A 22852-nucleotide genomic window follows, 5' to 3' on the forward strand; every position below is an offset into this window, starting at 1 on the left:
TACATGTGTACTAAAGGAAATGGGTTCGTCTGGGATTTTAATCGGAGACTTCTCGCACCCATAACGAGAATCTTCCCCATAATGCCTTTACCGCCTGGCACACGTTTTTTAATACAAATGAATCTATTTATAAAAATCTGAAGATAAAGATTTTCTATCATCTATACCATGTTGTAACCATACACGGCAACATCCTAACTTCAGAAACAGATTTCTTAAAGGAGATGCCCTCGTGATCCTCTCAGCTTCATCTCGTTTTACAAAATTGTACAACAAGCATTTGGAGTACGATGTTAATATATATAATTTGTAAAAATTATTTTCTCCATCTGAGCGTCTGCAAGAAAAAGTGTCAAAGCATACATATGCATTTCAATAATTTATGAATTATCTTTCCATCATTCAAGCCCAGAAGAAATTTAGTGTTGCTATAATTTGTTTTTCGATCGCAGTTTTCTCTTAGGATGATTTTTCTGTTATTTATAGTTGATGGAAGATGTAGTTCCTTATTGTAGACGTAGACTATTTATCAAATTTATCTATGTATCGCCCCGAATTCAAAACGATAAAATCAAACGTATCGGTTTGTTCTAATAGCAAGCAATGTGACCCTTAGGCAGTCAATAAATAAATCAACGCCAAGGGAATTAGATGACACAGACATCTAAGTGACATTAGGCAGTTGAGATAAAGAAACGATCAGCCGATATGCGATTACGAACTAAATGTGATATGTGCATCGATGGTTCAGTGGTAGAATGTTCGCCTGCCACGCGGGCGCCCGCGTTTGATTCAAGACCAATAGACTCAAATCATCCTGTGTGTATGTGCGGACAACAGAAGTCAATCAGCAATTATGCATTCGAATTAGATAACAACGTAATAAATGTCAACTGTTTCTTAAAACTTTTACAGAAGATCACCCCAAAGAAAAAGGCTATATAAAAAGAAGCAGTGGACGACTCGTGACCAGAGAGATAGTAACAATTTAACTGCAGATTAGGCAACTGATGTATTTATTTTCTCAACGTGTCTTACAAAAATTTCAACACGATTATCATTGTCGTCAATTTCCACAGAATCTCTTCTCATTTTATAAACTATCACAAATTATCTACGTTACAATCTCTATAATGACTTGTTTTGTCTTTTAGTGATACGACAGTTACACATACATATTAGGGCCATGTAATACCTGCTGCTACTTTTATGATGGTCATGCCTTCATACACAATGTTATTGGCAGATACGTAAAAATGAATATGGCATTTTTATGCATGGAAGATTCCACAAATGTTCAAACACATACAGTCATAGTTTGCTTTTACCATAACAGTCTTGCTGTAGAATGACTTTGTTCTGTTAAAGGCTAATATAAACATAAGCAAACGACAATCATCTTGCCTTTTGGAAACAACTAAGTGTTAATTTTTATTTAATAAGCTTTTCAATTTTCATGTTTATTTTTCAATGCAAAGGAGAAATGTTCAATTTTTTTAATCCTCCTATATACAGCATTTTTTTTATATCGCGCCAGGCATATTAATTCCCAAGTATTGTCATACTTTAGAAGTGCTAGAAGCAACATGGTAGACTGTAAGTCAGTTCACTAAATTACATTAAAATGCATGCCAGTGTTGCAATGAAAGTTGACAGTGCCTAACAACCATAGATTAGAATAAAGCAGCTGCAGGAGACTCGAGTCAAAAGGTTCATTCTAGTGCAGATAGACATCGCCTTCATCAGACACTATACGAGTGTTGTTGGGGGTTAAAAATAGAAAAGAGCTTTTTGTCGTTCGCGCACTTCTTCCTTCTGATACTAACATAATTTGAGATACGTAAAACCTGCGACGACGAAGACTCAATTGGTTTAATAATTATTTTTTGGTTACATGTTTCGCAATGAAAACAAATGCTATTAAATATTACTGCTCAGTTATAATACAGCATTTTGGATTTATAATGAAGTCATTTGGATCTAAGAAATATTAATTGCAGCCAATATATTTTTATTTTTATATATACTTAAACCTGAATTGATAAGTAGGATCACGAGAGATCGCTCATTAAATCGTAATCCTCATTCACGGGCATCCCGCTATTATACCAGGTTTATGCATGACTGCATGTAGATTTGTATCGATGGATGCAAAACTTCCCATTCTAGTTCACTGTCTTTACAATAGTTTTACAGTTCATTTTCAAAAGAATCAAACATATTAAGGCGCATTAGCAATCATCACTTCGGGTTTGCTCCAAGCAGTACATCAATCTTTAGGAAAGGAAAGTCTGTATGGCGTGTAGTACTAATAATTAGTACCCTTACTCCTATCTCAACCACAACAAATTAAGTTGAGGCTACGACATCGTAGCTATATGGCGTGCATTAATATCTAAAATACGAAAACATGTTTCTTGACACCTTTTAATTGCTTCCTATCTTAACATCAAATTCATTTCGCATCTTCAACGACTTTTTCAAGGAAAAAACTGATCGCCATTACACTTGCAGAAAATGGAGAGGCCTACAATTGTTTGTTCTTACTCTAATAATGATATGCAACGATATTAATATGGCTTTGTTTCGAGTTTGACACTACATTGTACATTTTGATAGGCAAAGACGGATTACAGAAATAGCAAGATGTCGTTCTCTTTATCCTTTTAAATCTTGTTTTGGAGGAGGCATGCTGTTATCTGTACCGAGTTTGATTTATAGACGACATCCTTGGAATGATTTTATTGCGTTCATGGGCATTACGTTACTTAAATGAATTTCAAGGGAATCTGATGAAGATACATGCAAGTGAGAAAGAATGTGGCTGTCACCAATATGAAAATTGTTTGTGAACAATTTATCGTCAGGGATTCAAAACTAAAAAAGAAATAAAAAATGCTGTATCAGTCTGTTATAGTTTCATGTATTGTGACCCTTAGGCAGTCAATCAATAAATCAACGCCTAGGGAATTAGATGACATAGACGTTTAAGTGACATTAGGCAGTTGTGTTAAAGAAACAGTCAGCAAGATATGGGCTTAGGAACACACAATAACATGTGCATCGGTGGTTCAGTGGTAGAATGCTCGCCTGCCACGCGGGCGGCCCGGGTTCGATTCCCGGCCGATGCAAAATTATTTTACTAGTGAGCATAGCCCATCACAGCACCACATTTTTGGCGGCAGTGTAATTTTCACCCACTTTTCTTTTGTATGCAAACAAAACAATTCAAACCCTACAAGTTTGGGTTTACCGTTTTAAGACTTGGAAAAATCATATCTTGATGCCACAGATGATGGTACATTTTCATGTAGTCTTGTCAAATTTTACTTCTATGTTTTATATTCCTTTTCTCAAACAATACATTTATTTGGTTTTACAAAACATTATGAGGGATCATAAGGTGCATAGATTCAGTCGCTAATATCTGTCTCAATGTTTGTCTGTCTACATATATATGTGCATAAAATACCTCCCTGTATATCCACTCTCTATCTTCTGTATCGCGTGTTGAATAATTTTGATTGTCTCCATGGGCGTCTACATTTTTGTGTAAATCAAGAAAATTCACTAATGATACTTGACTGCCTGCATCGAAACCTATTTGTATGCAAGTTTATATATTAGTGTGTTACTCTTGTTTTTATCTTCATACAAGTCAGTCTCGTACATGTCTACCCCTTGGAATTCAATACCAAAGCTATTAGTTGTGCACATAAGGTTGCATTAAAAAGAACAAGATTTTAATGTGATTTTTAAAAATTTTTTTAATCATTTGTTTAATTTAACAAGATTTTAAACTTGTTTTACTTTTTTATTAAAACTGAAATACACACTAATTTAATACACCGGGCACGTCTATTCTAGTATCTGAGCTTGTTTTAGAATGGAGACTATTTGGGTTGCATCCAAATCACAATTTCGTAAAAATCTATAAAAACTATTATGCATTAAACCAAAAACATACAAGCAAGTAATTAATATTTTCTCTTACAAAAATGGCAACTGTAAAGTAAGGAATCAATACATGATATTTATTATTTGCTAGATGTGTAGAAACAATGTGGTTTGCAAATTGTTTTAATTTTCCTACTGAATTAAGTTAAATAACAAACTACAAAACCACGGAATTTTCTTTATTCTCAAAATTTAGGATCATAGGTAACGTAGTCAGTAACAATACTGAAAATTAAAATTTATTTCAGCCAGATATCTAAAAAGGAAAAAAAATCCAAGTTTTTGCAAAACCTTGTCTCACAAGATTCCGTGTAATGGTGCCTCGCTGTTGCACAAACAGTTTAATGCAAAACTTTGCTGCAGTCATTACTGAATTAGGCAAATAAACAAAGTATAAAACAACAGATTTTCTTCTTTTTCTATAATTTGAGATCATGGGTATAGTATACTAAATAATGAAAACATCATCAACCAATGCAATAATGAAAATTGTTTTGTGTAACATGGTTTTTCACAGCCTTCTGTGCAATGATATGTTCCTGTACCAAATACAAAATAAGTTCAACACAGAACTATACCACAGAATGTTGGCATTTCTGATGCTTATGTCTCAAAATGCATACGCGTGGAAAAATCAAATGCTTGTTGTTGCTCAAACTTCAATATGAGAAACTTATAGAAAATGCTTTCCAAAAATTCAGTCCCTATACAAAAATCCAGCACAATAAAATGCCAGTGATGCAACATGTCATGCAGTGCATGAACATTTCGTCATTCAGAGTAGTGTATCAGATGATGAACTGCAAGATATTTATCGCTTCTCAAAGCAAATGATGCTAAGGCAGAGGAAGTTGAAATTGATGCTTATATTGTCGATGACACAGATGCTGAATCAGACCTTGACAGATAGGAAACTCAAGAAAGCTTGTGTTTCATTTTTGCTGTAATTCAAATGAAGTTTGGCTAGCATATTTACATGACAGACTACTTGGTGTTCTGGTAGATAATAACCTATCATGGACTGAACATATCAAACATATCAGTAAAAAAGTCAATTCAAGTTTATGGCTTCTCAGTAGAATAAGACATTTTCTCCCTGAAAGACACAGAAAACTATTTTATAACAGTTACATACAACCCTATTTGGACTACTGTAGTACAGTATGGGGTAATTCAAATGAAAAAAAACGTAGCAAAGCTGGCACATCTTCAAAAAAGAGCATTTGGGCTAATATCAATTCAGAAAGAAAGCAAGGAAAGTTTAGCTTGTAGGTTAAAAATATTACCTATTAAAGACCGAATCTGTTTGAGAAAAGCCAAATTAATGTACAGGATATCTCATAATAGTGCTCCGGAATATTTACAATCACTATTCCAGTATAGGCTACCTGGTAATACTCCCCACCTGCGATCCATGTCTACCAAACAGTATAAAATTCCCAAACCAAATAAGGAGTTATTTAAAAAAAGTTTCCAATACTCTGGAACTCTGCTCTGGAATAGTATTCCAGTTGAGACTAGAAATGCCCACTCTATTTCCTTCTTCCAAACCCAGTATATCCAGTGGCTTCAGAGATGCAGCTTAAATAAATAAATTCCTTTGTATGAGGGCCTCAATGTTGATTAGTTTTTAGCTAATTGTGTTACCCTCTATAAATAAGGTCATTATTAATATTATTATTATTACTTAGGGGTCATGTTCTGTGACCTTTGAATTAGCCAATGGAAATTCAGCTTTCAGAAATTTGAAAGTGAATCAAATTTTTGGGCACACATTGATGCTCTTCAGTCATACTACTCAGCCTACCAAATGTGAAGATGTAAGACTTCACCTGATTGGCTGATAAAATTAGCTACTGTGGTAATAACATGGGTCACCAGAACATGACCATTTAAGGGTCGTGTCAAGATCATCACGTTGGAAAGTGAAGATATGACTTTAATCAGACTGGCTTGCATATGAGACCAAAAAGGTAATTATCAGCTTCTGGTTAACAGGTCCGATGTTAATGTCATTATGAATGAAACAGGAATAAAGGTTTTCGCAAAATAGCATTATATGGCAGGTATATAATGACCCATTTATGGTACTCTGGTTCTTAATAGGTAATCCTTCAAGCGGTGTCAGCCTTTCGGGTCATTTTGAGTCAACAGTAAGAACTAACCTCATTGGAAAACTTAATCGATTAAACACTGATTCAGGTTACTTTTATAGACCCTCCTATCCATCGTCTTATAAATATTTTAAACAAAATCCAAGACTCGATTAGCATACCCCAAACATTACCGGTATGTACTTGTTTCACAGCATTGACAAAGCTCAAAACTCCAAATTTATACTCCATATTTTACTTTTTTATTCCTCAGTTCTGACAGAGCAATTAGCTGTGTTGATATATATATATATATATATATATATATATATATATATATATATATATATATATATCCACACATTAACTCGCCCCAATGCAAACTAGCTCCCGTCTAAAATGCCCTCACTTTTCACAATATAGCTCACATTTCAAAATCACACCATGTCAAAACGCCCCCACTTTTCACAAGATCGCCATATTTCAAAAGAACGCCATATAAAAAAACGCACCCATTTAAAAAGAATCTCCTTTACTGCTACAATTTTCAATGTTTTAAGAATAGTATAAAATTAAATTTAGTTTTACCTGGTATTGATTTTGTTCTTGTCTTTTATATTAGTTCAATTAAAGTCATTTATGCATCTATGTTCAAATTATTCTCTTTTAATCACCCTTTTTAATCATTGCTAATGTAATCTCCAATGATTAATGCTTACGTATGGATAATTAGAATCAATTGTTCTTACTATTAGAATCCATTGTTTTGAATGAAACCTTGATTGATTTTGTTCTTGTCATTTTTACTTAGTTCATTATAATTTTTACCGAATTGAAATTTCAAGAACTGTTTTTGGCTACGACATCCTGAGTATTGGAAAAAGTCGATAACATTATTTTAAACGATTGGGAGTCAGGCCCTTTACACGATAACCTGAAAGCTCTGACAAACCATGAGATGCTTTATTTTATTTATGGCATATGAGTAACACCTTGTTCATTGACTGATCAAAGTTTGAACACTGAATATCATAAATATAATGGTTGTTTCCAGAATCATGCATGAAATATGACACTTGATAAGATTTAAAGGTGTTTTCCTTCAGCATTTCTCGGCCGTTTTTCTCTGTAGCTTAGTAAGTTAAAGTTTATTTAACTTTAAATTTGGTAGAGTTAAATAAAAGCAACAATATTTCTATATAATTGTAAAGTTTATTGCAAGGTTTATACTGTAAATGAAAAGCATCATGAGAGCAATATTACCTCCCCCCATCTGAATATTCATGTTCAGGTTTGTTGTCAGTAGAGGACTACAGTGTGTGTGTGTATGTGTGTGTGTGTGTGTGTGTGTGTGTGTGTGTGTGATTTGGATTTTTAATGTAGCTTTAACAGCTTTTCAGTCATATCGCTACATTGTCTGCAGTGTGACAGTTTGTAGTGATGTCTAGCACTGGGGCACCATGCCACAGACATGTAGCATGATGTCCCACACAGTCACATTATCATGACACCAGGCCAACCAGTCCTAACACTAACCTCTTAATGCTGAGCGCCAAGCGAGGCAGCTGTTAGTACCATTTTTGTAAGTCTTTGGTATGACTGCCGGGGATTGAACCCATGACCTCCCGCATCCGAAGCGGGTGCATTAACCACTAGGCCACTGGAGCAGTATAAAGAGTACAGTAAAATCTGTCTGCCTCTTCTCTTTCTCTGTGCGTGGATCGCTTTCACACTATAGACTTCTGAAAAGTAAATAAATTTACATAATTCACCATATATACATATTCTGACGAGTTGTAACTTTAGTACCAGAATGTTTATATGTCTCTTCTAGACAACAAGTTGCTAGTATTTTTTATGTCCCTCCCACCACTGAGAAAGTTGTTGTTGTTGTTGTTGTAGGGTTTAACGACATTTTTTAGCACATGATAAGCTATACATGGTGGCCAGTATTAATGGTGGAGTAAGAACACGGGAAAACCCCGGAAAGAACCACCGACCCACGAGAAGCTACTGGCAAGCTTTCTCACATACCCACATTAGCCGAATCCGAGACTCGAACCCACGCAGACAGAGGTGAGATGGCAGTGATCCGTAACGGAGAGCGCTTTAGACCACTCAGCCACTCGGGGCCCCCCATTGAGAAAGACAAATACTGGTATTATGCTGTCCATCAGTGTTTCACATTCAAGTACATAACTCAAAAACTGAAGTTCTAAACCAGACCAAATTTAATATTTATATACCCTGTGTGGTTTCCAAAACTTGATTAAGATCTGGTGATTGTGCCCTTATTTTTCAATTATTAGTTTTAATTTGCACTCTTAAAATAATGTAAGCTTGATTTTAAAAAGTTACTAGCAGCAGACAAAAGACAATGTGAATGCTTATTTGTATTAATATATACATGACCTGGTTATTGTATTCATTTTAAAATTATGGTAGGTGGGTATTTTTTTTAAAATTTGAAACATATATATTATAATGAATAGTAAATATATAATATTCTAAGCAGTTCAAGTACATGTGCTGGGCTCAACCCACTCAATTAGATGTACAAAATAATTTCGGAAGTTTAAAAAAAATTACCCAGGGGGAAGAAAGTTCTAGGGTCGGCAGTGAAAAACAGGGATAGTCGGTTGACTGGAAACACACATATTTTCTCTTCTGATCCAAGGTTTCAGCCTCCTGGCTCCTTGTTAAATCTTTCCTAATGTTTGTAAAACTTAAGCTTTCTGTATGCTTTTTAAACTGAGTTTTCAGCAAACCATCAGCAATAATGTTGACAACACCACCACTCTAGTAGAGTTAGATTGCATAGCAAAGACAAATTAGTATATAACATATAGTTGAAAACAATATTAAATTTAACTTGACTGTATTAGGGGAAACATGCTCAATATTCATGACTTGAATAGTCCTTATCACTGATGTTACTAATATCGAGACAGATTTAGTTGAAGTATAACACTCTGGAGAAAGTATTAATTCCAGGATACCCAAATTTTTATGCTCCAATTTTCTTTTCAAACACACGTAAGGAGGTCCAGGATTTGCTTTTGATTTTGTCCATTGTGAATGACTTTCTGTTTGTTCTACTTGGTTATCTGTAAGTCTTTTGATGGTTTCTATATATGTCCCTTGTGTACTGGTAGATTCATTTATGGATTGTGGAGGTGAACTGTGAAGTGGTCTGCACTGGTGGTGATATGATATGCGATACTGGTGGAATTTGAATGGGTGCTTTCTCTTTGAAGTTGTTTGTGGTTAGTGAAATGTTGTTCAGGCCTGGTAAATTGGTATGTGAAGCTCGTGGAATTTCAATGGGTGCTGACTGTATGAAGTGTGTGGTTGGTGAAATATGTTCAGGCCTGGTAAACTGGTATGTGAGACTGGTGGAATTTCAGTGGGTGCTGACTGTATGAAGTGTGTTGTTGGTGAAATATGTTCAGGCCTGGTAAATTGGTATGTAAGACTGGTGGAATTTCAATGGGTGCTGACTCTATGAAGTTGTGTGTGGTTGGTGAAATGTTGTTTAGGCCTGGTATGTGAGACTGGTGGAATTTCAATGGGTGCTGACTCTATGAAGTTGTGTGTGGTTGGTGAAATGTTGTTCAGTGCTGGTAAAATGGTACAGACAGACAGACAGATCGATAGATATATAGTCTAGCATACAGATGAATCTTAAATTGCAATTATTTCTGTAAGTTTGGTTTTTAAAAAGGTATATGATAAATTTATAGCAGAAAAATGATATGAAGAAAATTATAACAATCTGACCTTGGTAAAACTTGCAGGGAAGCTGACATTATATTGACATCAAAAACAGACAAGATAATGTTTCCAACCCAAAAATAACTTTCTGGGTTGTTTCAAAGATAAGATTTCTTACTTTTGCACTTTAATTTCCTGACATTTAAGAAAGGTTTTCAGTCTCCTTTCTCCATAATGGGAGGGAAGCTGAAGTGGCAACACATCCTCTGGCAGCCCCTCAATCCTCATCTTCCCTGCAGCTATCTTCTTATACGGAAATTTATTGTGCTTCCCCACTGCTTTAGCTGCAAGTAAAACATAACAGACTTGTGATCCATACTGACATAAAAACATAACTGTTAATTTAGATCTATACATATATATTTACATCTATACATGTATTTTACATACATGTGCATGGTCCTCCTGCTATTGAAAGCCACCCAGTTTTGATGATAATAGCAGTTGGTCATTCATGGGGATAAAGAGTGATTATAATGTGCTCTACTTTGGTGCAAGATTTTGCCACACTTGTCTTCATGAAAGTGAACCCCATTTAGTCGATTTTATATAAACCTGTAGAGTTCACTTACAAATCACTTCCATTTCCATTTCTAAATATATGGAACTTTGGAACTTCAATAAATAAAAGATGCTGAAGGTCAATAAGGCTTTGAAGAAGTATACATGTAGTGGAAGTATGAATAAGGCTTATGTTAAAACCAGGGACGGGGCCCTGAGTGGCCAAGTGGTCTAAAACACTCTCCGTTACGGATCACTGCCATCTCACCTCTGTCTGCATAGGTTCGAGTCTCGGATTCAGCCAATGTGGGTATGTGAGAAAGCTTGCCAGTAACTTCTCAAGGGTTGGTGGTTCTTTCCGGGGATTTCCCAGGTTCTTCCTCCACCATTAATACTGGCCGCTATGTATAGCCTATCGTGTGTTGAATAATGGCGTTAAACCCTACAACAACAACAACAACAACAACAAAACTAGGGACAGTATATAACACTAGGATAGAAAACTCCTGAGAGCTGCCATATACCATCCATTCCAAATTTATATGCAAATTAGGAACACTGGTCATTTGAGCTGTAAGCTCAAAGGCATAGCAGAAGTGAATTTACCTTAATTCCATTAACCTTGCTGTGTTTATGTAGGTAGCAGGCTGAAGTTACCTGTAAAAGTGTTCCATCGGAAATATCTACTACCTTTCTATCTTAAGTAGAATTTAACATTTTTCTAATAACAGTATAAAAACCCATCAACTGTTGCATTCCATTATGATAAATATTTGCTAGTTTATGATAAATTGTTACAAAAGAAAATGCTACTAAAATATTTGTTTTTTACATTCTTATATTCCCAATGAGTTTGTTTTAAACTATAAAAATGTGCAAATGAAATCAACTATTATTGAAAATTTCATAGCAATGCATTTTTCAATCAACTTAAAATTTGTAGAAGTGGTATGCGAAAGTTATGGTGCACATTTTCCACACAAATGTAAAATTCATCTTTCCTCCTAATTTTCCAAATATTTGGTACATGTCCACATAAGTGACACAGATCCACTATCATATCTTTTGCAAATAAAAGGATATCGTTATTTTTAAGCTTAATAATCAAGTATATAGGCAACATGGTTTAAAAACATATGTACTGTGAATGATGCTTCTCTGGATCCTTCCACAAATCCACCTCCCTTAGCAAGTAATAATGTACAATGGGAACCGCATTTACATAACAATTTTTAATGGGTGTTATTTGGTGGCTAAAACAAAACATTTCCAGTCACTGTGTATCAGTCTCAGCTATAAAGAACTTACTGTTAATGAAAAGAATTTTGTGCAGAAGAATATCTTCACCCCAAAAATCACATGAATTTATTTTTATTTTTCCACATGAATTTATTTTTAATCTGGTTTGATCCTGGACATAAATGCATTTCTTTAACATTTTTGAATAAGAAGAAAATGGTTTCTGAAGGCAGAGTAGACTGGTTTCAAATTATAATCACTGGAAACTTGTTTCAAAATACAAAGTTCAATTCAGCTTTACAAGTGAATAGTCCTGCTTGCAACCTACAGGTACTTAGTCTAAATCATGATCTGTGCAGTCAATTGCAGCTATCAGTAGGAAACCAGAACAATGCATACATGGAAAAAAATTAGGAATATTTAAAGAGCTTTAAATTAAACTCTCACTGAATTATCATAAACACAGATGGACAGAGCAAAACCTTTATTGTGTGTTATTTCTTTTTAATGTGGCTTTAACAATTTTAGTTAAATCACTATGTCTGCAATGTGGCAGTTTTTGGTGATGTCTATCACTGAAGCATCATGCTGCAGACATGAGGCATCATGTCCAAACCCAATCTCATTATCCTGACACCAGGCCAACCAGTCCCAATAGTAACCTCTTAATGCCAAACACCAACTGAGGCATGTGCTAGTACCATTTTCACAAGTGTTTGGTATGACTCTGCCAAGTTTCTAACCCACAACCTCCCATATCTGAGGCAGATGCTCTAACCACTTAGGCCACCAGATGGGTCCAAAACCTTTATTAATATAAACTAGCATCTGAGGAAAATAAAGGCATTGACCCTTCATAACTAAATCTGAGCCACATAATATGCAGCTAAAGTTCGTAAACTCAAAATAGTACATTGCAATATCTGGCTCAGAAAAAAAGCAGGCAACAACTGTTCAGTTTTTTTTCTGCAAGACCTATAAATACGCTATTCAAATGAACTGTAAGCTTTTTTTTACAATTACTTTTTAATTTCCCTAAACTAAAACCATCACTTTTTATGCCCTTCTAACTTCAAATTTCCATTTAGAACTGCCTACCTGACTGACTACATGACCTGGTTTTAATATGTAATTTCAGGAGTCATAATGACGTTCATTTGTTGGCAGTGCAAGTCATCTGGCTATAATTAAAGTTTTCTAATCATTAATTAGAGAAGGAAGAGTATATTATTTGTACATTTTAGCCACTTGCTTCTCCAGCTGAAATGTCTAACTTGCTCATAACACAGACCTCTACAAATACAAATGCAGGATTCTATGGGACCTGAACTTTCAGGTGAAATACATGTGAAATTCTCAAAGGATTGTGACGTTTCTCCCAATGATGTATCCTCATGATATGCCTCGTTTTCCTCCAGAATGCCCTCATTTCATATTCTGGTCAGCCATGGCCAATCAACATAACAGCCAAAGGCTAGATTTAAATAAACATGTATGAAGTTAGTGTGACTAATTAACAGCTAATACTTATCATTTTAATTATCTAGTGAAAGGGACTGACCCACCTACAGTCCAAAGAAACTTTGTTCTTTTGAGTGAGTATTCCAGCACCTGCAATTGATTAGCAAATAAATGATGCCTATTTTGTTATGTTAGCTTCACTTATGCTTTATGCAAACAAATGGACCAAAAATGCATTTTAAAAAAATTTATGAATAAAATTTACACAAAACAATTTCATTTTAAGCAATTAAAATGTTGACAATTAACAAGGCAAAAAAACAAGCAAATACGTTTTTTTTTAAACAAACTGGTTATATCCAGAGACACCTTTGCTATAGAAACCTTTTGAGCAAGAGTAATGTCTGTTGTTCTTCTTCCTAAAAGTGTTTCCAATCCAGTTCTGAATTATAAAATATTTTGATTTTTATGCTTAGGCATTCCAAAGAGAAAATTTATTAAATGATATATTGGCAATTACAAGACTTAAGTACTTCAACATCAACTAGCAACATGACTTAATTTTGCTAAATATGGGAAAGGCAACATTTGTTTCAAAAGTAACAATAACCATTTGTAGCTTTTAACAAGGTATGATAAAATATCTTCTATGCATTGATCAAACTGAGAAAAGTGACAATTTATTTTCCTTCCTGGGTGTCCCAGAATGCTGATTGGTCTAAGATCATTAATATCTCACATCTGTTATTGTAAGTTCAATTCATGCCATGGTCAAAATGGGCATATGAAAAATCTTGCCACTAGCATCCCATGGGTCAGGGGTTCTTCCTCCACCAAATATACTAGCCATTATATATAGTCTATCATGTTCTGAAAAAATGGTGTTAAACCACAAAACAAAAAACACTCTTTTCATTATAAATGTTTCCCTCCTCTCTTACATCAAGTTAAATGAGAGGTAATCATGTGATGTTAAATGATTGAGTTAAACTGAGCAAGACAATCTAAACTGTTTATACACTTTACAGCATTTGAATGCCTTATGATCACCTATAAGTACTTTGTGACTGACATTATTAATCAATATGGTTGTATGAGGAACTTTCATTTTCACTTCAATTTTTAAGGTTTGCAGTAACTGAGATAAAATGAATGCAAGTGATACTCATTAATTTATAAGAAATATAAACATCAACAACACTTTTGACTGAAAATTCTGAACGTTAAATTTTCGAAAAAATGTAATTATAATGAAATATCAATAGAATAATGACAAAATAATTTTACCTTTACCACCTTTTCATTCAATCCAGATTTTGACACAGCCTCCAATATCAAAGGGCTACATTTTTTCCCCTTGCTTGTCATCCCCTTATGCCATTGGGATTCAAGGATGACAAGCTGTTCTGTCAAAATTGCATGTCCGCTCTGAACTCTCTTGAATAATAATATCAACAGATCAAAATATAATAATACTAATAATGATAATAATAATAACAGAGAATGCGTGTTAAGAATAATAATTATAATATAACAAATGTCAAAATTCTACATGCATACTGGAGCCACATCTCAGACTGTTGGAAAACTGGATTCCTATTTAAAAGCAGCAGCTGAAACAAAAAAACAAAACAACAACAACAATGAAAGAGTCCTTCCAAGGAGCTGACACCCCTGGACCAAAAGAATTTACATGAATTCATGATAAAGCCATTTCTTGTTTCTACCTGCTAAGTGTTGAATCTGATAATCTTGACTGATAACAAGGTTTTCAAATCAACCAGTGTCATGGCTAAATTTCTTCCTGTTGAAAGCACAGTCCATGTTTCATGGTTACATTTATTCAAACTGCGACGGCTCCAGTGGCCTGTTGGTTAGAGCATCTGTCTCGGATGCAGGAGGTCGTGGGTTTGAACCCCAGCCTCGTCATACCAAAGACTTATTAAAATGGTGATTCGGTTGAATCACTAGATGCTCTGCATGAAGAGGTTAGTGTTAAAGCTGGTCAGCCTGGTGTCAGGATAATGTGACTGGGTGAGACATCATGCTACATGTCTGCGGCATGATGACCCAGTACTTGAGATCACTATAAACTGCCACACTGTGGATATTGTAGCGATATAACTGAAAAATTGCTAAAGCCATGTTAAAAATTCAAATCACACACACACACACACTGTGCTTTCAGGATAGGTTTTGCTCCGCACATACTTAAAATGATAGTAAATAATTTTGGCAACCATAATGGATGTAAGAATGGTACCATTTTTATTTAGTACCAACCTAATATTGTAAGAAGTTTCTGCTGAAAATACCATATTGATCTGAATTTTCTTTTATGAGTAGTAATGACAAGTTTTTCCAGATAACTGCCATGATGATCATACATAATATCAGAATGGCACTATAAAAGAGCTATTATCATATATAGGGTCCTATATCAGAACTAGTCATGAGGGTAATCTGAGATAATTTTGTAACCCAATATTAATTTTTTCCTTCAGTTATTTCTTTTTTCAACATTAAGCCTGCGTCTGCCACTTTTGCTTGGCAGTCTCATTAATTGGAACATAAGGTCATTTGCTGTGACAAATGCACCAAATGTTGATTACTGCTGCAGTATGATAGAAATTAAAAAAGTACAATGAAACTTTTTGGCTTTTTGGGGAATGTTTTCTAAGTAGTAATGCGGTAATAGAATGTATGACGAGTTTTACGGCAATCCTGCAGGTGTAATTCGTAGTAGAAGTATTAAAAACTTTTGCTCATAGACAGACGAAGAACTGTGAATACATGACCATGCTATAAGCATTTATTATCTATGGCTACTACAGTTCTCGTGCTTCAAAAAAAAAAAAAATGACCATCATCAACATTATTCGTTTTATTTAAAGTCTGCATCATGTTTTGCATGACCATTAATTACGGGGCAAACATGCTTTTATTATAATACAGTTACATCATATGAATCTTACAACCAAACAAGCATTAATATTATGCTTTCACTGTAAAAATGAAAGAAATCATTAAATTGAAATGTGTATCTACTTACCATTGGTATCTTGTGATGTTACGAACTTGACTGGAGAATAAAAATGGCCGATTGTTAGAATCTTCTTTCACTGAATAGCATTTTGTTGCAGAGGCTGACTGAGGTCTCACTGGACAGTTTATCTGGTGAATTTTCATCCAACAATGACCTACTGCAGAAAAATGAGAATAATTTTACACTGAAAATACAAATAAAAACAAACTAATGATTTCTCTATAAAGCATACATGTGAGATTTTGACTGCTGCAATCAGGTTAATTCCTGATGCAATTGGTGGTTTTTATACTGAACCAACACTGCCACCAACCCCTAAATTTTACATTCATTTTTGACAGAAAATAGCTATTTTAAATATTTTCCTGTGACAAGGCAGCTAAAAGAATCAGTATGTGCCTTATGCATCAATAAAGTTCACTAGTATTTTAACAAATCAGCATACTTTTCATCACCCCTCAACCATCTAGATTTTTAGATGTTTACCTCTGTAGCAGACACATGTAAATACGTAGGCCAAGTCGGCTGCTCATTTGCAGCCTAAGTTACGCATTTGATCCCCCATGCTCATCTAACTGTGACAGGCAGTCACCAAAAATCCAACCCATTTTCAAGCCTAACTCAAAGTAAATCTAAACCACATTACAGATTTAGCTTATGTGTGAATTTACAAATGCTAGGCTTGTGATAATTAGGTTCATGCCTTAAAATACGAAACTATTCAATGAGACCTGACACAGTGTGCCTCGTTTTGAGTGTCAGATCTCAGAGAGTCTGATACGATCGCTTGTGGGAGAACGGTATAAGGTTCACGGTAATAATTCAGTTTCCATAGTAAACCTATGCAAACACCATATTAAAAATTCAAGAACTTAACATTTTTGAAAGCTGATGATCAAACCTATATTTATCAGTATAGATGAAACCTGGATGTCAGCTTCTTTGTTGAGGAAAGGATATGAGCCGTGGCATTTTCTGGACCTGCATGTATTTGAAACATATGCTTTCAATTCCATACAAAAGAGTCAGGTACTAATTTTAGTAATGAGTGTTCCAAACTCAAGACTGTTAAAGGACTGAAATTCCATCAATAAAACAATGTCTATATTATTATTTTTTTCACTTACACCTAGGATAAGCTCTAACAAGGTTCTTTTCCCTACAACATAACTTACATTATTAACCAATCCTGGTCAGCCTAACCCATATATACTCTATTTTAGGTCCACCCATTTTTAGGCTGGTTCCCATTTATCCATACCATTAGTACCATGTGTCCTGTACTGTATCAAGTGATAAAGAGACTAACACAGTAGATATAGTTCTTATAGAAGAGAATGACTCCAGTCGTATGGAGTGGTACGTCATCAAACAGACAATTTGCTACATCAGCTTATTTGTTTTAAGAAGCACATGAATCTTCTACTCCTCAAAAATGAATTCGCCTGTTCAGCATAACTTACAACCGAGTCTAAAAATTTAGGATACAAGGGAAATATATTGTATATTACAAGGGGTTCTGCAATTTCTCGTAAGGTACACTCTTTATTAAAATAGTATACAGCTGTAGTACAGAAATAAAAAAATTTAATCTCAATATATTTTAGTGGAAATATACTTCCAATATAATTTAACGAAAAATAACTTTTAATATAATTTTGAGATAATTTCAATCCTTATAATTTTACTGACAAATTCCGTCCTAATACTTTTAATAATATTATGTTAAAGTGTTTTAGATACTTTAAAAAAAAATCCACTGCCCCATTTCTAAAATATAAATATTAAACTTTTACTAAATTTCCACAAAACAGTAACCAGTGAATGAAAGAATTTGTTTATTTTGTGCGTTTTATACTGAATCAACACTGCCACCAACCCCTATATTTTACATTCATTTTTGACAGAAAATAGCTATTTTGAATATTTTCCTGTGACAAGGCACCTAAAAGAATCAGTATGTGCCTTATGCATCAATAAAGATCACCACTAGTACTATAACAAGTTAGCATACTTTTGATCACCCCTCAACCTTCTAGATTTTTAGATATTTACCTCTGTAGCAGACACACGTAAATACGTAAGCCAAGTCAGCTGCTCATTTGCAGCCCAAGTTACGCATTTGATCTCCAATGCTCATCTAACTGTGACAGGCAGTCACCAACAAGCCAACCCATTTCCAAGCTTAATTCAAAGTAAATCTAACGACATTACAGATTTAGCTCATGTGTGAATTTATAAATGCTAGGCTTGTCATAATTAGGTTCATGCCTTAAAATACGAAACTATCCAGTGAGACCTGACGCAGCGCGCCTAGTTTTGAGTGTCATGTCTTAGGTCTCACAGGAGGACTCACGGTACTAATTCCACTCCAATGGTAAACATATGGAAACACTATCATATTCAAAATTCAATAACTTAAAATTTATGGGTGCTGATAATGACACCTATAATTTTTCGTGCACATCTAACCTTGGTGCAAGCTTATGTGTGGAGAACACCATATGACCCGCGGCAATTTGTTTACATACATGTGCATGAAACACGTGTTATTGATTCTGCACCAAATGAATCAGGTGCTACTTTCAGTACTGAGTATTCCTGAGTCAAGTCTGTAAAAATGCTAAAATTGCATCAGTAGAAATTTGTCAATATTTTTTTTACATTACATATAGGATAAGCTCTCAAAAGATATTTTTCCTAAAATTTTAATTTTCATTATTAACCAATTATGGACCACCAAACCTGTAAATACTCTATTATTTCTAGACTGGTTCACAGTTCTTCCGTATAATTAGTACCGTGTGTCCTGGATAGTTTCGTATTTTGACACCCCTAATTTTTAAGGTAGAAGGCATGAACCTAATTATCACAAGCCTAGCATTTATAAATTCACACAGAAGGTAAATCTGTAATGTTTCAACATAAAAACCACCAGCTGCATTAGGAATTAACCTGATTGCCACGGTCAAAATCTCACATGTATGTTTGCTACAAAAATCATTAGTTTGTTTTTATTTATATCTTCAGTGTAACATTATTCTCATTTTTCTACAACAGGTCACTGTCGGATGAAAATTCACTAGATAAACTGTTTAGTGAGACCTTAGAGAGTCTGACACGATCGCTTGCGGGAGAACAGTATAGGACTCACGGAACTAATTCAGTTCCCATAGTAAACCTATGCAAACACCATATTAAAAATTCAAGAACTTAAAATTTTTGAGTGCTTATGATCAAACCTATATTTATCAGTATAGATGAAACCTGGATGTCAGCTTCTGTGTTGAGAAAGGGATATGAGCCGCGGTATTTTCTGGACCTGCATGTGTTTGAAACATATGCTTTCAATTCCGCGCCAAAGAGTTAGGTGCTAATTTTAGTCATGAGTGTTCCAAACTCAAGACTGTTAAAGGACTAAAATTCCATCAATAAAACAATGTCTCTATTATTTTTTTCCCACTTACAACTAGGATAAGCTCTAACAAGGTTCTTTTTTCCTACAATATAACTTACATTATTAACAAATCCTGGTCAGCCTAACCCATATATACTCTATTTTAGGTCCACCCATTTTTAGGCTGGTTCCCATTTTTCCATACCATTAGTACCATATCTCCTATACCGTGTCAAGTGATAAAGAGACTAACACAGTAGATATATTTCCTATAGAAGAGAATGACTGCAGTGGTATGGCGTGGTACGTCATCAAACAGACAATTTGCTACATCAGCTTATTTGTTTTACGAAGCACGTGAATCTTCTAGCATACTCCTCAAAAATGAATTTGCCTATTCAGCATAACTTACAATCGAGTCTAAAAATTTTGGATACAAGGGAAATATATTGTATATTACAAGGGGTTTTGCAATTTCTCGTAAGGCACAATCTTTATTAAAATAGTATACAGCTGTAGTACAGAAATAAATAAAAAATAATCTTAATATATTTTAATAGAAAATTACTTCCAATATAATTTAACGAAAAATAACTTTTAATATAATTTAGAGATAATTTCAATCCTAATAATTTTACTGACAAATTCCGTCCTAATACTTTTAATAATATTATGTTAAAGTGGTTTAGACACTTTCAAAAACAAAAATCCACTGCCCCATTTCTAAAATATAAATATCTAAACTTTTACTCCACAAAACATTAACCAGTGAATGAACGCATTTGTTTATTTTGTGCGTTTTAACGGCCGTTTAAACACATTATTTGCTATATTATGCAAAGGAAGTGGAAACTATATGCCTTTCCTTTTGATATACCCAGGCAGCTTTGGATTATGAGTCGGAGACACTACCAACTGAGCTACAGCGTTTCTCAAAACACTTAGTAAAATGGGAAGGAAAATTAGCCTCTAGATTTAAAATACGGAAAGAAAAGAAGACCTTTCTGTGGAGGAATGGGACCATTGAAGGCCCATGAGCATAAAGTGGATTGATTCCTCCAGTCACCATAAATGAAATTTGATACTTGACTGTATGAAAGATTTGACTTCAGTAAGACTTTTTGTTTCAGATTTACCTTACCAATAACCTGCTCTGGTATGCATTTTAATTTCCTACATGTATAGACCAGCTGACACAGACAACTGTGAATGTACTAGAGTAGAAGAGCAGTCATAATTGATGATAATGCGCATTTGACGTGTGTTGTGCTGGCCAATATGAACATGCCTTGTGTTTTCGTCAAAAATATTTTAATTGCCTGCATAATGATTTTAAATTTTAAAACACAGAAGACTCGAATATTTACCTAAGTTATATTATTTATTAGCAGAGGGCCTTTAAAAAATGCAATGCTAAAACCCTCTTCTCCTACTCAGGCAAGCCGCTATAGTAAACAATTTTGCCCTTAGTGATCAATAATTTTGTAATGCTTCCAGCTAATTGAGTCAAGTCATATATAGTTGTTTCCCTTATATATATATATATATATATATATATATATATATATATATATATATATATATATATATATATATATATATATATATATATCGTTTCTATAAGGTTTTCATTTGATTCATAAATTTTCTCACCTAAAAGTGTGTGTGTGTGATTTGGATTTTTAACGTAGCTTTAAAAAAAAATTCAATCATGTCGCTACGATGTCTGCAGTGTGGCAGTTTAAAGTGATGTCTAGCACTGCGGCATCATGCCCCAGGCTCATAGCAACTGTCCCACCCAGACACATTATCCTGACACAATGCCGACCAGTCCTTACATTAACCTCTTAATGCTGAGCACCTAGCGAGGCAGCTGTTAGTACCATTTTTGTAAGTCTTTGGTATGACTCTACCGGGGTTCGAACCCCTTTGTCGACACCTCATAGCCTCATCCCAACATATATAGTTGGTTAAGACTTAGAAGTGACACCCTGGTTTTCAAAAAGTGTTGTGTGCTATGGGTTTCCTTGTCCATCCAAAGATGTGTTATAAATGTTATGTGTCCCCAAAAAGAATAAATAAGGATAAAATTTAGTCCGGGTTGATCTATGTTTTGTTCATCATATCATAGAGTTTTAATTATCCCATGAAAGTTTGGGTGGATATACTCCCTTCTCTGTGCCTGGGCTGGCAGTGGGCCTGGTTTCTATCCTCCTTCGCTTAGAACTTAGGGTAGTACTACCTCTCCTTTGGACTATTAAGTCCCAGGATAGAGTTCTTTCCCTTATCCCCTGTAGTTCATGTATTAAAGAGTGACTCTGCCAAAGTCAGCTTAGTCCATTGTGTTGTGTAATGATGCGTGTTTGGTTGTAGTTGTGCCGTTTTGTTGTTAATACGGCTCTATCTGAGTCAAATCAAATATAGTTGTTTCCCTTATCTAAACCTATCAGTGTGGAAATTTTTTGAATAATACGGTTAAACCAAAAATATTTAGTGTTGAATATAATAAGGTGTCTATATGCTTGTATTTTTGTCTCATGAGTGCATGTTTTGCGTTTTGTTATTTGTGTTATAGTTATAATATATGCCATAGCAGATTGTTATCAAATTACGTTTTGATGTTGTTGCACCTTAGCGCATAAATCGGACTGAAATCTTCCATCACGCGAACGTGATCGAAAACATTGTTTTTATGTAGTTAAGGTTTATATAGTAACAAAATCAATTCGTGGTATGTGGTTGTATATAAAATGCCAATAAATTAGAAGAGAGAGTTATTCCCTTAAACTATTTAAAAGTAAAACCACATTATCTGAGTTGTGTTTTCAGAAAATTTGTAAGTGTTGCTTCGGCAAATTGAAAGTTATACCGAGGTACAATAAATTAAAAGGGAGAATTTTTCCCTTAAGCAATTTAAAAGTAATTCGAAGTTATTTGAGTAATTAAATAAAAAAAATAGGTTTGGAAATAATTGGTAAGTATTGCTTTGGCAAACTGAAAGTTATACCAAGCTACCAATTTTGAATATGCCTTAGCATATTGTGATCCAGTTGTGTTCAGTTTTCTTGCTGCACCTTGGTCAGTCAATCAATCAATTAAAGGATTTAAGTCGCCTACGCAACTAGTGCTTTCGGGACTGGTTAAGTCTCGAAGGTCGAGATTTTCAATTGATCAGGACTGTAGGAATGGAGCCACTACAGTCCCGCTTTTATGTGCGAATGTCGTACTTTTTAATTCATGAACATGTCCGGCCGAGGAGAGGAGTCAATGGCCCGCGGGACGCGAAACGCCACAGGAAAGCTGTACGGCCAGAAACTGCAAAGCGCGTAAGATCAAATCAAGTCCAGTTGTACTAGTGGACAGAAAATCTATTCCAATGGTGTG

At 34.6% G+C, this 22852-nt stretch overlaps 1 long non-coding RNA gene and 1 other non-coding gene across 5 annotated transcripts in view; one reads left to right on the top strand and one right to left on the bottom strand.

Moving 5' to 3' along the window:
• The window catches only part of LOC149785439 (uncharacterized), a 36222-nt gene extending 19998 nt beyond the window's left edge, over positions 1-16224 (bottom strand). Inside the window, exons 1-3 of one of the 4 annotated variants that reach the window (XR_016413506.1) lie at positions 16078-16224; positions 9943-10108; positions 4132-5053 (exon numbers count right to left, since the gene is read on the bottom strand). This is a non-coding gene — a long non-coding RNA (uncharacterized LOC149785439). Of the gene's footprint in view, positions 1-4131; positions 5054-7252; positions 10109-16077 lie in introns of those variants that run through there. The other 3 variants (XR_016413505.1, XR_016413507.1, XR_016413504.1) reach the window with 3 other exon arrangements.
• Positions 3061-3131, top strand: Trnag-gcc (transfer RNA glycine (anticodon GCC)). Its single transcript has one exon. It is a non-coding gene; the product is annotated as a tRNA-Gly (tRNA).
• Positions 16225-22852: the final 6628 nt, after the last annotated feature.

The sequence above is a fragment of the Sinohyriopsis cumingii genome, chromosome 13 (assembly GCF_028554795.1).
Source record: "Sinohyriopsis cumingii isolate HCF-2022 chromosome 13, ASM2855479v2, whole genome shotgun sequence".
NCBI lineage: Eukaryota > Metazoa > Mollusca > Bivalvia > Unionida > Unionidae > Sinohyriopsis > Sinohyriopsis cumingii.